This window comes from Schistocerca piceifrons, chromosome 2 (genome assembly GCF_021461385.2).
Source record: "Schistocerca piceifrons isolate TAMUIC-IGC-003096 chromosome 2, iqSchPice1.1, whole genome shotgun sequence".
NCBI classification, from domain to species: domain Eukaryota; kingdom Metazoa; phylum Arthropoda; class Insecta; order Orthoptera; family Acrididae; genus Schistocerca; species Schistocerca piceifrons.
Genome location: NC_060139.1, coordinates 605984595 through 606003497, shown reverse-complemented (window position 1 = coordinate 606003497; position 18903 = coordinate 605984595).

Below are 18903 nucleotides of genomic sequence, written 5' to 3'. Positions count from 1 at the left end.
TCTGTGGAGTTATTTCAGATTCTGTTTTTGCATTATACCATATTTCGAACACAGCTTTCTTATTAGATCTAGGTAACTTCTGCTCTTTGCTTGCAACTCATAACTCACTATCGATTCTTAGCAAAGTCCCTTAACCATTTTCTTTTCCAATAACTGTACACTTTTGTTGGTGAAAACTGCTGCACACGGAAGGAAACTAGCCAGTGGAATAACATTTGTTATAACATTTATTCACAACATAGAGTATACTTCAACGTTACCCCTGCACTGTATAAGAATTGTGGATTTTGGAAACTAATTGTTGGATTACAGTAAGAATCGTTTCTACACTGTGCGGAAAAAAAGTAAAGATAATCTAGGAAATGAGGCTGATAGGTATCAGCACTGTTCATACGGACCATTTTCTGAGCAAGCAGAATGCAAGAGTGTTTAGTTCTCGGCGTGGACAGTGAATGTGGAGTATAAGGTAGGCAGTGACATTCCAGTATTCACGGAACACCGACCGGCACAGAAATGGGTGTTAACCTACATAGAGAGTACCCATAAAACGGAATCCAATGGGCTAACAAGGTTAAAGAGAGCACAACCAACCAGACATGCATCTGCTGACGGTACATCGCAGGGCCTGGACGGAAATCTACATCTACAGTTGCATTTGCATTCCCTAAGCCGCCTTATGCGGCGTCAGAAGATGTACATGACTTACTCCCCCCTCGGGGACGAAGGAAGGAAGATTAGCGCGTAACCTCCCGTATAAAGTGAAATAGCTAGAGACGAAGCGCAATCTCGGACAAGTGTGGTGAACGAAATCGACCCACTCCTTTTCAAGGAAACCAACCTAGCATTTGTCTTAATTGATTCAGGGGAACTACGGAAAACCTAAATCTGGACGCGAATGTGAGTTCAGGGCTTTAACCATTATGCCACCTTGTTCGGTCGTTCTCGTATAGAACACGGAAAGAAACATTATCTGTACTAATCTATACACCCCGAATTACCCTAATTTTACTGTAAAAGTCCTTAGAAAAGATAAAAACTGTAGATTGTCCCCTGGAACGTAGGCAATCTGGATTCTGGGAGATGAACTCTCTGTGAATGGATGACGTCTTTCTTGGAGCGAGTCCCTTTGGAGTTTGTTGAGCATTTGTGATACGCACTCATGATGACCAACAACTACCGCCAAAGTGCGCCCTGTTATTTTTCGAATTTTCTCTGTCTTCTGTTGGTCCAACATGTTGAGAGCCCCAGACCAATGGAGAGTATCCGCGACTTTGCAGCAGAAGGGTTTTGTGAGCGTCTTTCTTTATCGGTGAATGATAGTTATCTGCGATATTTCGCCGGACATATTCGTTCCTCAAGGATGGATTCATTTGGTTGTTTTAAATTAAATCTCCCCAGATAGATACTTCAGGACCCTGGCTGTCGTGACTGATTCCAACGATTGATCACGGACGGTGCACTAAAACAAAACAGGGTATTTTTGTCTATTTAGGCATTATATTGCGATTATTTTCGTTCAGAGTGAGTTCACAGTCCCTCCATCAGGCCCTGATCGCCTTCAAGCATTCCTCAATTTCGTACCGACTTGCTTATGACGTGACAAATGTGTACAGGAATGGGTAATTTGCGAACAGCTGCAGACAGGTAGACCATTGTTCGTCGGGCTGTTTTATATCGAGTAGTAATGGTCCTCTCACACTTCAGTGAGGTCCGCCTAACACTCTTTTCTCTCGGGACAATCTTTTCCACTTAAGAGTGATATGCCGGCGTCTTTTTCCTAGCAGGTTACGCTGCAAAGTTTCCTAGTATTTGATATAAACAATTCAATGTGCCGTCACAATCAACATGCTAGGCTTCCCTGAACTGTAATTCTTCACATCTAAGCTATAATTTTTAAGCTGCGAAACGGTTTCACGGGGAGAAGAGCTTGTAATTAGATTTAGTCTTTCACAAACTTAGGTATAACTTTCTACCGGCTAAAGTTGTTTTGTTTACAGGGGTAAAATTTTGACTTTCATATGACGAATAAATGTTCATAATTGTGCCCATTAATTTCGATTCCTTCCCCTCAAATAATAACAAAAGCAAAAGTTACGTGAGAATCATTTCCCGAATCAAACTTTACGAGCCGAAATAAATGTCATTAAAAGACATGTTTTTAATATAAGACAAATACCGTAGAAAGCAACGATGATTACGCAGCCGGCCGGTGTGGCCGTGCGGTTCTAGGCGCTTCAGTCTGGGAGCACGTGACCGCTACGGTCGCAGGTTCGAATCCTGCCCCGGGCATGGATGTGTGTGATCTCCTTAGGTTAGTTAGGTATAATTAGTTCTAAGTTCTAGGCGACTGATGACCTCAGATTTTAAGTCGCATAGTGCTTAGACCCATTTGAACCATTTTTTGATGATTACGCTGTAGGTTACAATTACAGCAGAGAAGCCAATCATAAACAAATTGTTAAGGGAAACTGCAGTAAAATCACTTGTACATATTCGTGTTAGCAGTTCCAGACCACTCTCATACTCAAGACAAGTATAAAACATATGTCTTGCGTCACGCTTCGGCTTGCTAAAACCCAGCATACCTGTATCTACTCAGGAGAATAATACCGTAAGAACAATATCGCAAAGCAGCTCGGTGACTAGGTACTATGCACAAGACCACGAATCTCGTATGCAAGGAGACATATTGAGTACGTTGACACTGCAGAAGATGCCACCCAGCTCATTTGAAAGTCAGAGTTGTAACACATTCTAAGAGAAAAAAGCACTGTGGAGGAATTACTTGCATGGGACGGAAATACGTACATGTATTGTAAATGGACAGACAAATAAATGATTACAATTTCAAAAGATTGGGTGATTTATTCAAGAGAAAGAACTTCACAAATTGAGTGAATCAATAAGATATTGGTCCACGTCTGGCCCCTCCACGAGCAGTTATTCGGCTTGGCATTGGCACAGAGCTGCTGGTTGTCCTGAGGGGTATCGCGCCAAATTCTGTCCGACTGGAGCGTTAGATCCTCAAAATCCCAAGATGGTTGGAGGGCCCTGCCCATAATGCTCCAAAAGTTCTCAATTAGGGGAAAGTCTGTCGATCTTGATGGCTAAGGTAGGGTTTGGCAGACACGAAGACAAGCAGTAGAAACTCTCGCTGTGTGTGGTTTGCATTATCTTGCTGAAAGTTAGGCCCAGGATGGCTTGCCATGAAGAGCGACAAACCGGGGCATAGAATGTCGTCGATGTACTGCTGTGCTGTAAGGGAGCCACTCAATTGTGCTCACATGGAGTACACATAGCAAACGGATTCTGGTGTTTTATATATTTATTGTATGTGAAGTTAAAAACTCAAATACAAATCTGTAAAACTCTAAAAAATTATCGAGAAAATCGACTGTGAAGTTTTCAGAGCTTCTTGTGAGTTTTTTTTATCGGCTGCGTGGCTGCGTCGTGCAATGCTCGCCTACAACAAGGGTGACTGAGGTTTGATTCTTAGCTGGTTTAGATTTTTTAAAAAAATGCCCGTTTTATGAGCATTTCTGTGAGCCATAAAATACATGAGGATGAAAAAAATTATTTTGTAATTCAAACAAAATCTTCTAACAATCTTTTGTAAACGATTAGCAATTATGAATATGTATATTCAATAAAAACTGGATTTTTGTGTGTAATATGTGATTAGAAATAAGAAAATGTGCATTTTCGTAAAAAATACAATTAGATGTTTGTTAATTTGCATATATTTGAAGAATTTTGTATTTGAATGATGTAGATATTCAACCAACGTAAATAAAAAAAAAACGAAAAATGCAATGCCCGAAGCGAGACGCGGACCAACGATTACCACTCTCCATCGTTGCTGATTTTTCCCGTTCTTATGTATTTTACGCTTTAAGTAAAATCTCTTACAGCACGCACCTTCGTTTAAAAAATTGCATCAGTTTTGAATCGAACCCACAACCCTCTTGTAGGAGGCGAAGAATCCACCACAGAGCCACGCTGCCTGTCGGGAAAAATGGATATTCCTTTGAAATGGGAAAGATGGTTTTCTCGAGTATTTTAGTGATTTTAGTGTTACACTGGACTTGGGTGACTGATGTTTGAATTCTGAACTTCATCTTATATAATAAATGTGAAAGTTTGTGTGTGTGTGTGTGTGTGTGTGTGTGTGTGTGAGAGAGAGAGAGAGAGAGAGAGAGAGAGAGAGAGAGAGAGAGAGAGAGAGGGAGAGAGAGTTTGTACATTCGTTACTCCTTCACGCTGAAACGGCTGGACGGATCTGGATTAAATTAGGAATGGATTGGTGTAGTCCGCGAGGGGTGAATACCAATAGTTTTTTCATCAAATATTAGAGATTGAGAGGATGTAGTGACTTGCAACATACTTTATGCACAATATCAAAGCTTAACGAAACTTTTTCTCACTCAGAACTTCCACAGAATGATGAAGGGAAAAAAGTTGATAGCTAACAGTTTCGTTGTTTATGTAGAAAACTGCCGCATGAAGCAGAAAGTTTTAATTTATTACTTCTTTACTACTTCCTGTATACGCGAAACATTTTGCAGACAGTTTTCACATATAACAATGGATGTACCTGCAAAATTATATCATTGTACTGCATATAGTTCATGAGATACGACGTAATAAACATTGAGCCACGTGAAAATGAAACAGCAGGACGAAATTCGGTAGACATACACTTGAAATGTGTACAATAACGTGCTAAATAGTTGTGAAGTGTATTTGACATGTGTGTACGTGGACAAATCCACATTTAAAAAGATCATCGTCAACCCCTCGAATGATTTCAAACATATTTTGTACACATATTAGTTACGATCTGAAAAAAAAACTACTGGGACGGGGGTGGGCTAATAATCACCAGCCTTCTATTGGGGAGGGGGTTATAGTGTGGAGAGGGAAGAGGAAGGGGATAACAGACAGAGAGAGGGGGAAGGAGAAGGTGGGATCTTAAGAGAGTGTAATAAATACATACCTGGGCATTTTTTACAAATAACTGTTTGGGTACGGGTAGCACTGTAGGATACAGCAAGTGTACCATAAATATTAAAAGTTCCAAAAATCCGAATGCTATGTGGTTTGCTTATCAATACGTTCAATGCCGCAGTCAACGTAAGCAGCTACCCGATGTTGCCGCCATTAGCTGCAGGCCGCTGCCTCAGCTGAGTCTGCGAGTTCTCAACTTGACGCCTTCGCAACGTCGGGCCACCCGCTGGGTGACTACCATCTGCTGACGGCCACCTTCGTGGTGGGCTGTGGATCCAAGTCCAGGCCAGCCACCGATGTCCGAGCGGACACTCTGTCGCTGCTCGTCGGTAGAGATACGCTGTTGCTGTCCATTGCCTAGTGCGGGCAGGTTCCAATGCCAACAGCCATGTCGTAGAGCGCGTTTTGATCCGGCCTGCCACTGAACATGCCGAGCGGAGCAGCCGGGCCCGGCATGCTGCGTGCCACTGAGCAGCGCCTGCCGTCGCTGTGCTGAGAGCACCGTCTTGCTAGCAGCCGCCATCGCCCCAGTGAAGATACCGCGAGCCGTCCTCCTGGCGGCCTGTTGCTATCCCCTGCACGCTTTGCCGACCGTGGCCGCATAATTCACGGAGTCCATCAGCCGTATTTCCACTAGAAATGTTCCCGAGACCAACACCTGACACCACACCACTGCAGTAATGCCCTGGGACGTGAAATGCACTGCATACTGACATATCACAGCCAGCTTCAGCTGCCACCATTGAGGTCGTACACCCTGACCTAAACAAATGACAGAACCATGCCTCCAAAAACATGATTGTGCCCCAGTGTACATCTTTGCAAAATGAAATGACTTTATACGGTTTTAATCGCCTGTATTAACGAAATTAGTCCATTGCAATTGTACAACAGGGCAAGGGCCTTGCCCCAATGGTAACACCAGTTCCCATCAGATCATCGAAGTTAAGCGCTGTTGGGCTCCGGTCACGCAAACTGACAGCGATTGCTAGAATGGTGTGCTGACCACATGCGCCTCCTTGCCCAGGAGACGACGAATGTGTGGCGGTCATCCATGCGAGCCACTCGCAGGGAATCAGTTGTCCTTTGTCGGCTCCGCATTGGCCATACCCGGATGATGCACAGCTATTTATTGCGCCGTGAGGACCCGCCTCTATGTCGCTGTGGGTCGGCTTTGACGGTGGTCCACATCTTGTTGGCCTGTCTCCTTTTAACTGTGCTCCGGCAGACGTTTGCGCTGCCTGATATGCTCTCTGCCCTTTTAACAGATGACACTGCCATGGGCGGCCGGCGTGGCCGAGCGGTTCTAGGCGCTACAGTCTGGAACCGCGCGACCGCAATGGTCGTAGGTTCGAATCCTGCCTCGGGCATGGATGTGTGTGATGTCCTTAGGTTAGTTAGGTTTAAGTACTTCTACGTTCTAGGGAGCTGATGACCTCAGCAGTTAAGTCCCATAGTGCTCAGAGCCATTTGAACCATTTGAACACTGCCATGGAAGGCTTAGTTTTGCGTTTTATTCGGGCAGGGGGCTTTTATCACTTGATTTAAGTGTTCGAAATTTTTTTGTGTTGAGTCTGGCCTTTGGCCTACGATTTTCGACTTTTTTTAAATTTTTTTTTAGTGCGTTTCTTGGCGGTTGGCTTTTCCTTTTTTGTCTCTATGGTCGGCCAACCACTGTCACACACTGTGTGATTTTAATTCCTTTTGTCTGGTCTCTGTCTGAGTCTGTCTTGTCCTGTGTCGTCTCTTGCCATCTCCATTGTTCGTTTCTATTCTTTGTGGGTGTTTGAAGTTTATGGAAAAAGGGACCGATGGCCCCAGCAGTCTGGTCCCTTCAATCCCACAAACCAACCAACCTCCTTGACCACATCCAGTGACGCCTATTGGCTGAAGACGACATGGCAGTCGGTCGGTACCGTTTTGGAAACGGATGAAAATCGGATGAGGCCAAGTAGGTTGTGGAGGATGATGAGTGACAATGAACGCAAGGAGTCGGATGCTTGCAGATGTCACAGCATTCGTGTGTGGTGTGGCATTGTCATGCTGAAGGAGAGGGTGCTCTATGTGTGGATGAACTCTTCGAATTCGAAACTCGACTACAGCACTCACACAGCGACATAGCTATGTTGCACACCGCCCTGTTACACACTACAGTTCGGAGCTCTCTAGCGTCAGAGGGCTGCAAATGTGTAGACACGAAGAATAAAAATATAGATTGTTAATAACATTTGTTTTATTCAAAAAAGCTTTAAGAATTATGACATAAAAATCCGAAGCATTACTTTCCAGCATGATGTACTTGTTTTCAAGTGAAGGGAGCACAGGATGTTACACGCCCAACAGAAATTAATTTAATCACAGTGTATTCACCTTTGTTGCGATTTGGTGGTGGCTAGATAGGTATTCCATCTCGAACGAAATAAGAACCTTCTCGCACCTTGGTTAATTAGCGTGGCACCATTGCGTTGTCTTAGTAGGCAACCAACGCATTAGACCACCACTTCGACATGGGTTCTACATCGACTAAATAATAGCAGGCAGGTCTGACACATCTAGCAGCTCCACACGCTTTCCGCTACACGTACCCTTCTGCGTTAATAACACCCGCAATCAACTTATTTCACAGCCTATTTGCTTGGAAGTTAACGGATATTACTTATACTTTTTTAGCAAATTTTTTGTTCCCAAGGGCATCCGTCTCTACTTTACTGCCAAATGACGATGGCACCGTCTTGGGTAAAATAATCCGGAGGTAGAATAGTCTCCCAGTTGGATCTCTCGGCGTGGACTGCTCAAAAGGATGTCGTCATCGCGAAAAACAAGATTGGCATTCTATGGATCGGAGCGTTGGACGTTAGATCGCGTAATCGGGTATGTAAGTTAAGCGATTTTAAAAGCGAAATTGGTAGGCTGAAGTCAGATATAGTGGGAATTAGTGAAGTGCAGTGGCTGCAAGAACAGGACTTCTGGTCAGCTGAGTACAAGGTTGTCAACACAAAATCAGATAGAGATAATGCAGGAGTAGAATTAATAATGAGTACGGGTAAGCTACTACACTGGTGTCCAAAAGTAACGCAACAAACGGAAATTTTGCAAAGTTGCGTATATTTTGCTACAAAACATTATACACAGGTGATAGTAAAGCGGAAACAATGTAAAGAATACAGAACTCAGAAAACGGCAACATGCATTACAGTAGACAAAAATGTTCTTCCTTTTTTTTCAACTTAACGGATTTGCCCCCACATTATGACAACTGGATAATGTACACAGTCTGGGGTGCGACCATCTCTGGCAGCAATACAGGCATGACAACGACGGGGCATTCTGTGAATGATGTCATCAATCCGATGTTGAGGCAATAAGACCCATTCCTCCTGCAGAGCTGCTCGCAAGTCTTGGAGCGTGGTTAGTGGAAGCTGGCGAGACGCAACCCGTCTCCCCGTGCATCCCAGACATGCTCTGTGGGATTCAAATCGGGTGAGCGAGCAGGCCACACCATGGGTGCAATACCTTCCGTTTCCAAGAAACATCAACCACCTGTGCTCTACGAGGTCGAGCATTATCGTCCACTAATACGAAGTCCGGCACACAGCACCTCGCAACAACCGCACATGAGGTCCCAATATCTCGTCACAATACCTGATAGCAGTTAAACCTTGCCGGCTCACCCGTACAATTTCGTGAAGAGGTGTTCGTGTGGTTAACATGATCCCTGCCCACACGAGGATCCTCCTCGATATCGGTCTCTTTCCAGAAATCGAGTTCCACATTCCCCCCAGATGCGAATCCACTGAGAATCACTCTACGGGCCAAATCGGACTCATCTGTGAAAAGAACATTGGTCCACTGTCCGATCACCAGCGTGGAATGTTGACGACTCCACTCTAGACGTTTCCTTCTGTGAAGACATGTCAGTGGTACGCATTCAGCAGGTCTCCGACAGTAAAGGCTACTATGCCAAAGCCTTCTGTACACCGTTTTCCTCGATACTACACGTCCAGTGTATGCTGCGTGGTCATATGCCAGTTGACGTGGATTACTAAGCCGGTACCGTCGTGACCTTACTACCAAATAACGGTCCTCTCTTTCTGATGTCACAAATGGTCGGCCTTGTCCTGGTCTTCGGGATACAGTTTCAGTCTCTATAAACTGTTGCCACATCCAAGAGACAACAGAACGATTAACATTAAGCCATCGGCGACATTAATTTCCTACGGTCCTGCTTCCATTCTTCCTATGGCCTTCCACCGCAGAGAGTCTGGTAGGCGTGTTCTCTGTGCTATACTGCACTGTCTGTGACCTCGTACACAGCAGTTGTGGATGAGGGGCTACCCGGCAAACATTACCCTGTTTGATAGATGCCCTGACGTCATTTTTGCGTGGTTTTCCGTTGACCGGAATGCCACCTACCGTGCAGAACACGATCCTACGGACATCTGTTGAGATTTCGTATGGTTATATTGTGACTTAGACACAGAACGGGGAAATAGCGGTCTGTTGCTTTAATTTTGGTCACCAGTGTATGAAAAGCACAATGAACGCACTGTAGTAGCCAAGATAGACACGAAGTCAACACCCACCACAGCACTACAGATCTATGTGCCAACTAGCTCCCAACAAATTGAAAGAATGTATGATGGGATAAAGCGACATATTCAGATAGTCAGAGGAGATGAAATTTGATTGTGGTTGGTAACTGGAATTCGGTAGTCAGAAAAAGAAGAGAAGGAAAAATGGTAGAAGAACATTAACAGAGGGAAAGGAATGAAAGAGGGAGCCACCAGGTAGAATTTGGCCAGAACATAATTTAATCATGGCTAACACTTGGTTACAGAATCAGCAAAAAAGGCTGTATACATGGAAGAGTCCTAGGGACACTGCAAGGTTTCACCTTTATTATGTGATGGTAAACAGAGATTTCGAAACCGGATTTTAAACTGTACATGTCCAGGAGCAGATGTGCACTCTGACCTTACTTGATTGGTTATGAACACTAGACTAAAACTGTAGCAATTACAAAATGGTCGAAAATTAAGAAGTGGACACCTGCATGAACTGAAGGAAGTAGAGGTTGTGGAACATTTCAAAGGGAGTATTAGACAACTTTGGACTTAAGGAGGGGAAAGGAATACAACGGGAGAGAGAAGAAATAGAAAAGGCAGCAGAGGATCGCATAGATGAAAGAACAAGGGCAGAAGAAATCATTGGACAACTCAAAAGATATTGAATTTAACTGGTGAAAGGAGAAAATGTAAAAGTGCACCAAATGAAGTAGGCAGAGGAAATATAAACTTTTAAAAATGAGATGACAATAAGTGCAAAAAGGCTAAGCAATAAAGGCTAGAGTACAACCACGCGGATGTAGATACATGCGTAACTAGGGAAAAGATAGATGAGGCCTATACGAGAATTTAAATGACCTACGGAGAAAAGAGAACCACATGTATGAATATCAAGAGCTCAGATGGAAAACCAGTACTAAGCAAAGAAGGGAATGCTGGAAAACGTATGGTGTATGTAAGGGGCAGTAAAATGAAACGATACAAATGGAAAAAAGGAAGTATACTGTTTATTCTTTTAAAAGTAATCGCCATAGCTATTAATATATTTATCCCAGTATGACGCAAGTCGATCAATGCCTTCACTCAAAACGGTCTGCGGTTGTCTCCGGAACCATGATATACCCAGGGGTACATCTTTTCGTGCGAAGCAAATCGACGGCCACGAATTTCTTCAGAACTCCATAAATACGGAAATCGCATGACGAGAAATATCGAAACTGTATGGAGGACGCGTAGACGAAATCACAGAGAAAGTCACAATGACCTTTTTCTTTGACTGCAAGGGCCTATTGCTAATTGACTTTATGGAACACGGCGCCACAATTAACGCACAGCTGTGTAGTTTACACTACTGGCCATTAAAATTGCTACACCAAGAATAAATGCAGATGATAAACGGGTATTCATTGGACAAATATACTATACTAGAACTGACATGTGATTAGATTATCATGCAGTTTGGGTACATAGATCCTGAGGATCGAGAGGTGCGTTCCATATTAATCACGGGTAACGAAGGATCAAGAGATAAATTACCTTCAGTAGTACCACAGCTTAGCCTATGAAGGACTATCGTATTTCGTGAGAATGCTGTCGCGTAGCATCCTTATGACTTAGGGGCAATGACAGACCTGTGGTCGACGTGCAAACAACGAAACATACCTACATTCTACTGGTCAACCCACATATTAACAAACCAGTGGAATCTATTAAATCTCACCAATATTATTATTGAAAACTGTGTAGTTTACATACGTGTATGGACACAAGTAACTACACACTACTGGCCATTAAAATTGCTACACCAAGAATAAATGCAGATGATAAACGGTCATTCATTGGACAAATATACTATACTAGAATTGACATGTGATTACATTATCATGCAGTTTGGGTGCATAGATCCTGAGGAATCAGTACCCAGAACAACCACCTCTGGCCGTATTAACGGCCTTGATACGCCTGGGCATTGAGTCAAACAGAGCGTGGATAGTGTGTACAGGTACAGCTGCCCATGCAGCTTCAGCACTATACCACAGTTCATCAAGAGTAGTGACTGGCGTATTGTGACGAGCCAGTTGCTCGGCCACCATTGAACAGACGTTTTCAATTGGTGAGAGATCTGGAGAATGTGCTGGCCAGGGCAGCGGTCGAACATTTTCTGTATGCAGAAAGGCCCGTACAGGACCTGCAACATGCGGTCATGCATTATTCTGCTGAATGTAGGGTTTCGCAGGGATCGAATAAAGGGTAGAGCCACGGGTCGTAACACATATGAAACATAACGTCCACTGTTCAAAGTGCCGTCAATGCGAACAAGAGGTGACCGAGACGTGTAACCAATGGCATCCCATACCATCACGCCGGGTGATACGCCAATATGGCGATGACGAATACACGCTTCCAATGTGCGTTCACCGCGATGTCGCCAAACACGGATGCGACCATCATGATGCTGTAAACAGAACCTGGATTCATCCGAAAAAATGACTTTTTGCTATTCTTGCACCCAGGTTCGTCGTTGAGTACACCATCGCAGGCGCTCCTGTCTGTGATGCAGCGTCAAGGGTAACCGCAGCCATGGTCTCCGAGCTGATAGTCCACGCTGCTGCAAACTTCGTCGAACTATTCGTGTAGATGATTGTTGTCTTGGAAACGTCCCCATCTGTCGACTCAGGGATCGAGACGTGGCTGCTCTATCCGTTACAGCCATGCGGATAAGATGCCTGTCATCTTAACTGCTAGTGATACGAGGCCGTAGGGATCCAGCACGGCGTTCCGTATTACCCTCCTGAACCCACTGATTCCATATTCTGCTAACAATCATTGGATCTCGATCAACGCGAGCAGCAATGTCGCGATACGATAAACCGCAATCGCGATAGGCTACAATCTGACCTTTATCTAAGTCGGAAACGTGATGGTACGCATTTCTCCTCCTTACACGAGGCATCACAACAACGTTTCACCAGGCAACGCCGGTCAACTGCTGTTTATGTGTGAGAAATCGGTTGGAAACGTTCCTCATGTCAGCAAGTTGTAGGTGTCGCCCCAGGCGCCAACCTTGTGTGAATGCTCTGAAAAGCTAACTTGCATATCACAGCATCTTCTTCCTATCGGTTAAATTTCGCGTCTGTAGCACGTCATCTTCGTGGTGTAGCAATTTTAATGGCCAGTAGTGTAAGAAAACAAGTGTAAATCGATATAAGTTTCAAAACGTTATCATAAATAATCAACATGTAGTCTTTTGCTTGTTATTAAATTGAGTGAAAGATTCTAACATAAAATGGGTGACATGAGAATTTATGTCTCTCACTCTGGTTTCTTTTGTCTCTCTTTCCCGTGAACTGTGCCCAAATGGAGGAGGAGAGAACTTAAACGTAATGTTTTGCCTGTTCCCTTTTTTCTTTTTTTAAAATTTCCGATTTAGCATTGAAGTGACTTAAAATCTGCACCAATATAAGCACATATAGTACAACAGAGCTAAAAAAAAATGGCTCTGAGCACTATGGGACTTAACATCTATGGTCATCAGTTCCCTAGAACTTAGAACTACTTAAACCTAACTAACCTAAGGACAGCACACAACACCTAGTCATCACGAGGCAGAGAAATTCCCTGACCCCGCCGGGAATCGAACCCAGGAACCCGGGCGTGGGAAGTGAGAACGCTACCGCACGACCACGAGCTGAGGACAAAAACAGAGCTAAAGCCCGCCCGGTTAGTCGCGCCGTCTAACGCGATGCTTCCCGAGCCGGAAAGCGTGCCGGCCCCCGGCACGAATCAGCCCGGCGGATTAGTGTCGAGGTCCGGTGTGCCGGACAGCCTGTGGATGGTTTTTAAGGCGGTTTTCCATCTGCCTCGGCAAATGCGGGCTGGTTCCCCTTATTCCACCTCAGTTACACTATGTCGGCGATTGCTACGCAAACACTGTCTCCACGTACGCGTACACCATAACACCATAATTACTCTACCACCTAAACGGGGTTACACTCGTCTGGTATGAGACTTTCCCGGGGGGAGGGGGGCGGTCCACTGGGGGCTGAACCGCACAATAACCCTGGATTTGGTGTGGGGCAATGGTAAGGTGGGTGGACTGCTGTGGGTTGTTGTGGAGTTGTGAACCACTGAGGGCTACGGCGGGGCGAAGTCTCTCCGTCTTTTCTAGGTCCCCCGGTTCCACACGCAATACAAAATACACAATAGATCTTGTCAAAATTAATTTCAGGTAATCATTGTATAAGAACAATTTCTAATAAGACCAACCAGCAAAACCGTTTCTTTATTCCATAACGTGTGGAGCTTTATAAAAAATTAACTTGACTTATTACCTTGAAGGTGATTGATTGCATGAAGTGTAAGATGTTTGAGCCATAACTTGAAGCGTTTATGGAGGCGACGTAGCATTATTTTTCCTAAGTTATGTTTGAATGGCAGCCTGTGGTAAAGCAAGGACAATGAATTCATGAGTGTATTTTGTCGAATATTTCCTTTCTTATTTAGCAATGAATCAACGAAATCTTTTTCTTATAATCATAGAAAGCATTTCTATTCACAACGAAGCTTATGCAGTTTTGTTAAACGTTTACGCTATATCGCAGCAAACACGTATAGAAACTGACCTTCAAGCGTCTTTTGTTTGCATTCGTACCTTTCGTCTTTGTGAGCTCTTCAAGATAGGACGTAAATTGTGCAACACATAATTTGCTGGTCAATAATTATGTCATTAGCTACAAACATTATGTTCATTATTCTCAGTTATGTACCTTCCTTATAACCTTGTCATGAAAGCATTTTTATTGTTTTTTTAAAAAAATTTAGGGGCTAAATGAGAGGAGTAGAAAGCGGATTGTTCGATGATGAAAGGCCGAACACTATTCGTGTCCTTAAGTTCTCTTTTAATTTTAATTTGTCGATCATTTCTTTTCCTTATGTAATTGTTCTCGATTGATGGTCATGCATCATCGAACAATGCCTTAATTGCGAATTTAGACTTTCTCGGGAAAATCTCGATGATGAAATCTTCTCGGGTTATCAGCCGAGTCAAGGCGTCGTCTGCGATTACGTTTCAACAACTTTCCTACTTGTCATCTTCAGGCGAAGTGTCGGGTTCTCTGATGCTGACGCTCCAATGGCGAGATTTTCTTGCTCGACATGTTAAGCAGTGTGAGGATAAATTACTGTTCGTGCTGTTCCTGTGGGCAAGAAAAGAGAAACCTTACCTGTACGAATTGTGCTTGCGTAATGCGGTGATGAGATCCTGTGTCTTCTGCGAGAAAATTATTCTCGCAACAGGTCAGGCTAACGCGTGTTTTACCTGAGGTTGGCTGGTGGCCACTTTACGGACTAACCGGTGGTGGGATTGTCCCGTCTTCTAGTAGAAGGATCTTGCGATGATCCTATATCTGTCCTGCAAGAGCGGAATGCCTGTGTACTCGTGGAACAGACGAGCGGAATATTCCATCGGAAGACGTAGAGCGGTCTTCAGAGCTCGCTTCCGGATCCTTGGATCCTTTATAGCGTTGCTATGAGCGATATTCCAGCCTTTCCCCATTCCACAGGGTGCGTATTCTACCACTGGTCGGACCAGTGTTAGGTAAAGCGTGTGCCGTGTTGCGGTGGCAGTATCAATTGTGGGTTCGGCCGCGGGTATAGAGGGCGAACGTGCCCCATGGCTCTGCATCTGGCATGTCGGACATGTGGCGCCCAGGAGAATCTTTGGTGTGGCGTGACACCTAGGTATTTTATTGATTGGTGACTCCATGGAGTGCTGTGTGCACAACGACCATGTATGTTAAATTAAAAGGAAGGTCAGCGTTGTCCGTAATATTGATGGTTTATTGATAGCAAAATAGATTTTCAGTCACATAGTGATCATCTTCAGTGCTGGAAGTTAAAAATTTCAGTTAATTGTTAAGTCTTCACGTGACACACGCCACATAGAGGGCGTTCCAAGACCCTGTCAAACCGAGGTCTGCTGTATGGGTGAATGTAAACAGCGGCTTCAGTTATTGTGATGGTTACTCAGTTTTAGTTACTGATATTAACTTGATACCAGTGCCTATGAGTTTAATTTGTACACCGCAGGTATGTTCTTTCCAACAGTTGATTTATACTCAGGTGTATTTGTGGTTTTTGTTTTTTATTCACTGATGCTATGTGAAATTTTTAACTTCCAGCACTGAAGATGATCACTATGAGATTGAAAATCGATTTTGCTATGAATAAACCATCAATATTACGGCCAACGCTGACCTTCCTTTTAATTTTAACCTAGGTATTTCGCCATCTTGCTCCATAGGATAGGTGCTCTCAGGATTTCGACGGGATGGAGATCTGGCAGCAGTATTATTCGGGTGAAGATCACTGCCAGGCTCTTCGCTGCGTTAAATTTCAGCCGCCGTTTCATTGTCTATGAACCCAGAGTGTCGCACCCGAGTTGGCGACGGCATTGCATCGTGTGTGCTTTCGTACTGTGGATATACAGCGCTGTGACCTCGGCGTAGAGCGCCAATTCGACGCGCGCCACCCGCGGTATGTCGGCAATGTACAGTGAGTGCAGCAAGGGGCCGAGTACCGACCCCTGTGGCACCCCGGCACCTATTTGTCGGTCTGTGGAAGTGCCATCGTCTGCCCTGACATGGAAGGTTCGCTCTGCTAGGTAGGATCTGGGGACGACGTGGGATGTCGGTATCCCGAGTACAAAGAGTTTGTACACGAGACCGTTGTGCCAATCGAAGGCTCCGGACATACCGAAAGCACTGCTCCAAGGTATTCTCTTGTTTCCAGTGCTCTCGTCGCCGGCTCTACCAGTCTCAGAAGATGGTGAGATATGGAATTGTTCGTCTGGAATAACACCCTCCTGAGTGACATGGTGCCTATTCGCGTACAGCCTCTCAAAAACAGCTCTGAGCTGTGATCAACAGAGGAACTTTAAACCTCGGTACTTAGACTTTTTCACTGCGAGTGTTGAACATACATTCAAATGGTTAACCTGACACCGACATTATACCCAGTTTGTCCGTCTCTAAGATCCGACATGGTAGCAGATCAAGACAGTACCAGAGACGTGCCATTAGTGCACATTAAAAGAGAACTTCAGTGCATTACACGTCAGTCAGAAAATGTTTTGCAGAAAATAGGTCCATGTTACTCTGATCATTCTGTGAAGCTCTATAAGGCTGTTTGTTGTAGCTGCTGTCGCCTGCAAAAAAGTAACGTCCTTAGATGATCGTTTGGAAATGCAGGAAGATTTGGACAAAATTTCTTCATGATATAATGAATGATAGATTTCTGTGAACGAGGATAAATACGGGATAACGCCTACAGCAAAGAGAAAGAACTCTAATATCAGTGGCATCCACCTCGAGCTCGTCACATTGTATAATTATTTAGGAGCAATATTAAGAACCGATATGTACTGAGACGATCATCTAAATCAATATTAGGGAGGGAGAATGGATGAATTAAATTGTTGGAAGAGTTCTGGGAAAGTGCAGCGCATCTGCAATGAAAATTCCTCACAAGACGCTGGGGTGGCCAAGCTTAGAGTATTGTTTCAGTGTATGGGGTCCTTCTCAAGAAGGCATGACAACAGATGCTGAACGAACTCAGAGACGCGATGATAGAGAAAGGATAGCCAAATGAAAGTGTATCGTGTGTTTCTCGAGGATCCATATTGGGTATATTAAGGGAACGTGTGGTCGAGGAAGACTGTACCAGCATTCTATTGCTTGTGGAGGATTAATGAAAGTAAGATAAGACCGATTAAGGCTCAATCAGAGACATGCATAAGCAATTTTTCCCTCGCTCAGTATTCTAATGGAATAGGATCGAAAGTCATTTATATTCGTACAAAGTACCCTCCATCATGCACTCCACGATGGAATGCGGAGTGTACAGTTAGACGTTGATTTTATTAGTTGTTTCTAGGAAAGAGGCGAAAGGGGGTAGGTGCAAGCGAGAGTAGCTGAAGCGACATTCTGCTCCACTCTTTCGAAAAAATAACGATGGAATACGATATTAGCTGCTCTTTGTGAGTTTGTAAGGAAATATGATGCTCCAACATGTATTAACCTCTGCGCTTTGCCCACAGAACACGCATATCTACATAGTACGCTTTGTCTGCGAGTCGTGGAGTATCAGTTTGACAGTGGACAGTAAATTTGCTTCCTACTGTTACTTCTCGCTCGCTTGTGTTCAAGAAACGGAAGGGAATGAAAGAGACAGAGAGAGGCGGAGGGAGAGAGAAGGAGAAAAACGGAGAGAGAGAGAGAGAGACAGGAAGAAAGGAGAAACGGAACTTCCTTTCCCACCAAGAGTAATAATTCTGCTTCCACTTGGTGCCGACGAGGAGGGGCGGACGACAAGGAGAGAGAAAGAGGCGTGAAATATTAATTTAACTTTCGGATACCACACGAGAACTTTAATATAAGGAACGCCTTTCAGATGCTTTATAAAACTTTCCAAAGGCAATGAGAGAGAAAGCGGTGGAACTAGCAGACAGAAAGCGAAAATTCTGAACTAAGTCTTACTTTTTCTCTTGTGGTCTACAAGTGAAATTTTTCACTCCTTCGCCGGCGGCAAAGCGTCCTGCAGTAGCAGCACTGTCTGCCCGCCGCAACTTCTCCAATACTGGTGTGTCTGTTTGTCCTCTGCAGAGAACCTGACTTCCTAAAAGCGACAATTGCACAGCGGGGAGAATTTAAATGCAGCTAAGTTGCAGCTAGTGCATTTCGTAAGGGAAAAATCTGTAGCTTACCATTTTCCTTTAGACACAAACGGCTGCCACAGTTGAAACCTGCGGCTGGTAGCGCCACTTTTTAAAAAATTATATGCAACACTCATATCAACTAAAAGTCTACTGGAAGTATCCACCACTAGAAGTTAAATATAGGCATCTGGAATTACTGAACGTTTGTAGGAATACCTTTGGATTACCAAAATAATGGCTAGACGGCGTCGTGCAAACTGTATGTAAAAAAGGGAATAGACACGAATGTCAAAAGAAACGGTAGAATAAGTTTACTGAACTTGGTATACGAAATATATGAAAACCTAGCGACAAGAAGGTTAATGAAAGTCTCCAACAGAAAACCAATAAGGATTTATGTTGCAGCCGCTGATAATAAATGAAGAAATTACAATGCTGCATGATTAAAGTGATTGTAAATCAGGAAATGAACAGAGATGTCCATTGTCACAAGTGCTGTTTAAGACGAGGGCGTGATGAAAAGTAATGCCTCCGAACTTTTTATGTGTAAACTCTTAAAGCTTTTTAAATAAAACAGTTATTAATGGCCGGCCGAAGTGGCCGTGCGGTTAAAGGCGC